We start from the raw sequence: 4,952 nt of genomic DNA, 5'->3' as shown, positions 1-4,952 counted from the left end.
ACGCGTGCATGCGTGCGTGCGTGCGTGTGTGTGCGTGCGTGCGTGCATGCGTGTCGCGTGCGTGCGTGGCTCAACATTATATACCGCACTTTACTACACACGCAACACGCATTAAACCAGCAGGCGCAAAAACCACTATAAAGAGTCCGCAGCTGCTCAAATAAATTAAAGCCGAGAGTTTATACTCCCTCGAGTAATGTCTCTCTCGCGGGCTTACTAGCGTAGCTTCACCTTCGAAAGACCGTCGAAGGTCTCTACACGTACTCGGTAGATATTCCTATCTTATATGAAACACGCTAACTCTCTCGCTCTAACTCATCACATACCATACGTCATAGCTGTATTACAACTACTACCACCGCCACCGCCATTACTATTGCTATGCACTACTAACGCTGAGAGGGTCTATGTCCACCAGGGTACTGCCGGAGCGTACCCTATACCGGACCGGACCTGGTACTATCTAATATGCCGGACCGTACTTCGCCAACTCCACTAACAAGTCTAGGGAGTCGCCTACGCCTACTTCTTAACCCTAACCCTAACCATATCAGATAGTTACCAGGGTACGTTCCGGCAGTACCCTGGGGGACATAGACCCTATGAGCGCCACTAACGCTGTCACTGCCGCTACCAACACCTCCACCATATCCACGACCACCACCGCAGCCACTACCACTTCCAGTACTGTTGCTGCTCTACCGCCGCCGCCACTACTACCGCTACCGCTACCACCACCACCACCACCACTACCACTACCACTACCACTACTACTACTATTACTACTACTACTACTACTACTACTACTACTACTACTACTACTACTACTACTACTATTACTACTACTACTACTACCAGCTCACCACTATTACCGTGCACCTCAACTGTGATCGTCCATAAGAGGAGCACAGAACTGACACACACACGTACACACACTCAGGCAGCGAGATAGCTGGCAGATAGCAGCAGTAGCACCGCCAACACGTATTTGAATAATTTATTCACAGTTATCTAGATGTTATTCCCGCTAATTAATTGCTTTTTCCTTGTCGGCGAATCAATCTCGCATTTGTTAGACAAAAGAAAAGTTTTGCCGAGACGGGAGCGATGCGTGGAGAGAGCGAGATGGAATCAGTGTGCAACTTGGATTAGTGATAAGTGATATAGCCATATAAGACCAAGATACAGTTTTCCCAAACTGGATCCGTAACCCACTAGAATCATCGACCCACGCCCCCTCCCCCGGTTTCAACAACTTTTTTTTTACTGTTTAAATATTTAGTACTATCCGCAATTTCATTACAATATAATTATGATATGATCATGATGGTGTGTGACCACTGTTGATGACTTCATGTGTGCAGCTTATGTTTAAAAAAATCGATCGTTTGACCTACCTGCCTAGTGTTCACCTCATGGGTTAGTATGTGTTACTCTACACGATATATATTTTACGCGTGCCAATAATTACCTCTCGACTAATTATGGGGATAAATCCATGCTTAATTATACTGTTAACTGTTACATAATACTAAAATTTATTCGAGCACGAATACATGTTATAGGTTGAAAAACATCGATTGAATGAGAAATGTACCGGACGATTTTCTATTCCATAACAAATGGCTCACCCAACAAATCCTCAATGCATTTGTTTGTTTTGTTCTCTCGCATGTTTTTTTATTATCTAGTAGGAGTTGCAATGTATTCCCAGTGAATGCTTCATATTTAGCTAATAACAATAATAATAATAATAATAATAATAATAGTAATAGAATAAAAATAATAATGAGAATTAAAACAGCGCGTAATAAGAGAGATAAGTAACAAGTAGTAAGTGCAACAAAAATAATTTAAATTATAAACGCTTGATAATACTAATCATCGTATGAAAGCATACGTTGCCTGGGCAACCTGAATTCACACCTAATCCACCGAATGTAACAGAAATGAGAAGTGAAACGAGCGTGATGTATTTTTGACGAGGTGTGCGCATCATGTATTAATGAAGAACGATAGTAAATATATGCAGCGTTGTAAATATAGCATATAATAAGTGTGGCGAACATTTCTCCCGTGAACATACATGTTGTCACCTCGTGTCCTAAAATATAGACTATCAAATAAACGTGACATTTGTCAGCTTAGCGTCTGTTTGTGCACGACGTGCCGTACCCGTCATCCTACCGTCACTACGTTCTATAACGACATCTACGACTGAAGTAATTTACTGCGGAAAAATTAGGTCGCACGAAGCAGCAGTCTTCCTAATAAATCTATCCATTAGCATACGCCAGTGGCACTCTTTGAGGCTAGTTGAATGATTTACCAGTCGATTACATATTATAGCGCCATCAGAACAAAAAGCTATACATCGAGAAACGCAGACGCGCGAGAATCAAACCAGAAAAATCGGCCGCCATTTTAAATCTCTGCAACTTTGATGGCTAATAATTATAATTGCATGGTTGTTCTGACGTGTCGCTAATTTAGTTCTGGCACGTATTATTACTTGAAACCGTTGCAAAATTCGTGCATATAATGATTGTAAGGCTGGCCTTGCGAATAATAACATAACTCGTTACTCTAGTAAGATTGCACGTAGGTCGTTTTCTTAGGCATTTATAGCATAAAATATCATAAAAGACATAAATATAAGATTATTATTAAAATGAGTGTCAATGACACTATAGCTCACCACAAAAAAGTACACAAATGAGCGAGGGCCAACAAGTCATTTTTAATTCAGCAACTATCCACCTACATTATATAAAATGAAGGTGTCAATGACACTGTAGCTCACCACAAAAAAGGATACAAATGAGTGAGTGAGAAGAAGTCAGTTTTAATTGAGCAACCATCGACGTACATTATAGAAACGAAGAGTATATATGGGAGAACTCCCATTATATACTCTTGATAATTATGTGTAATTTTTTATGTGAAAATAAATGTTTGAGATGTGAAAGTCTGAGATGTGGGCGAGTGATGGCGTTACACCTAAATGATAGCCATTTAACGTTTTTATAATATTCAGATTTAGGTACTGCCTAAAAGCGGAGCTCCCGATGTGTAACGTGTAAGATTGAGAGGATACGCTTATTCCACGTAGCTGCTATATACCACGTGACAATGGTGTTTCCCTGCCCATAACACAACTTTTGTCAAAGGTTAATTGGTTGCATGGAAGTGTTTACTTCGTATGAGTTTTTCTAAGCGGTAGCACACGGTTGCCATCTGTATATCGCAATAATAATTTATAAACCAAAATGAATCACAATTTGTGACGGTAGATGGCGCTATACCCGCTTTGATGTTTCTTAGCGATGGCGTTCGCAATAAATAGGTTATGCTGCATTCCGACATGTTTTGTAAAACTTTACTCTAATATAGACGTTTTATCGGCAGGGTGGAGAAGAAATACCAATTTTGCATTAAAGATATTGTCAATGAAATCTTGTAAAACGAACCAGACGAGTGTGACACCACAGACTGTTATCTGCGTGTCTATATAATATGCTATATAATTGCCAAAACCTACCTAATTTGCATAATTTTTTTTTAAATATCAAAACCCCTGGCCCTTATTCATTCACATACCAAAAATGAGCAAAATCCGTTGAACCTGAACTGACTAATGGCAATTCCCATTTTTGCCAAAAAATTGCCGTGGCTCGAAAGTACGTTGACTGGCGTGCTCCAAAATAGGACGTTCAATATGGGAGCATAGCAGTAACAACTATACCCAATTTCAAACATGTGTCAAACGGTTCCTGAGTTATCGTTGACCGTAGCCAAATGTTGACGGAAGGACGGCCCCATGGCAATAGCTCAGCTTGACGATGTCAAGGTGAGGTAACAAGACTCAAGAGTATATATGGGAGAACTACCATTACATAGCATATCTCCCATTATATAATCGTGATAATTATATATGCGTAATTTTTGATGCGAAAATAAATGTTTCAGATCTGAAAGTCTGAAATCTGGGCGAGAGATGGCGCTACGCCTAAATGATCGCCATTTTGGTTTTCGATTATTGCGCAAATAAAAACAATAAAATATTCGTCAAATTACTGTAACGAAAAATCTAAAACACAATATTACACGTAGGTATGATGAGGTAGGTAGGTAGTTAGCTAGGTAGGTAAATTTAACAAAATCGAAGGAATCTAGTATTTTCATTTTTGCCAAAAAATGGGCGTGGCTCGAAAGTAGGTCAACTGGCGTGCTCCAAAATAGGACGTTCAAAGTCTCTCCCATAGGAGTAACAACTGTATGCAATTTGAAACATGTGGGTCAAACGGTTCTTGAGTTATCGTTGACGATAGGCAGACACTGAAATGCATAAGAAAATTGCCAAAATCTACCTAATTTGCATAATTTAAAAAAAATATCAAAAGCCCTGTGATATGTTTTGGGGTCAGTCCTTATTCATTCACATACCAAAAATGAGCAAAATCCGTTGAACCTGAACTGACTTATGGCCATTTCCATATTTGCAAAAAGTGGGCGTGGCTCGATAGTAAGTCAACTGGCGTGCTCCAAAATAGGACGTTCACATCTCTCCCATAAGAGAAACAACTGTATGCAATTTGAAACATGTGGGTCAAACGGTTCTCAAGTTATCGTTGACCGTAGCCAGATGTTGACGGACAGACGGACGGACGGACGGACGGACGTACGACGGACAACGCCCCATGGCAATAGCTCATCTTGACAATGTCAAGGTGAGCTAAAAACCAGCATGCACCATTAGCATCTATGGCTGTCTAGGTGTACGCAGCTACTATCTCCTATCCCCCAACCTCTATCTATATTGAAGTAACTACAGACACTATACAGACGCAATAATAAAATCATCTACTAAAAGCCGACTAAATTAACTTCAGTCTAAAATAAACGAGTGCTAGATATCACCTCCGATGCTATAAATGTTAGTAAGTAATGAG

At 40.1% G+C, this 4,952-nt stretch overlaps 1 protein-coding gene across 1 annotated transcript in view; it reads right to left on the bottom strand.

Annotated features, from left to right (window-relative positions):
- The window catches only part of LOC106809891 (syndecan-2-like), a 36,232-nt gene that overhangs the window by 31,011 nt on the left and 269 nt on the right, over positions 1-4,952 (bottom strand). The window lies entirely within an intron of this gene.

Source organism: Priapulus caudatus, unplaced genomic scaffold (assembly GCF_000485595.1).
Source record: "Priapulus caudatus unplaced genomic scaffold, Priapulus_caudatus-5.0.1 Scaffold394, whole genome shotgun sequence".
Taxonomy (NCBI): domain Eukaryota; kingdom Metazoa; phylum Priapulida; class Priapulimorpha; order Priapulimorphida; family Priapulidae; genus Priapulus; species Priapulus caudatus.
This window is presented reverse-complemented; position numbering and strand designations above follow the sequence as displayed.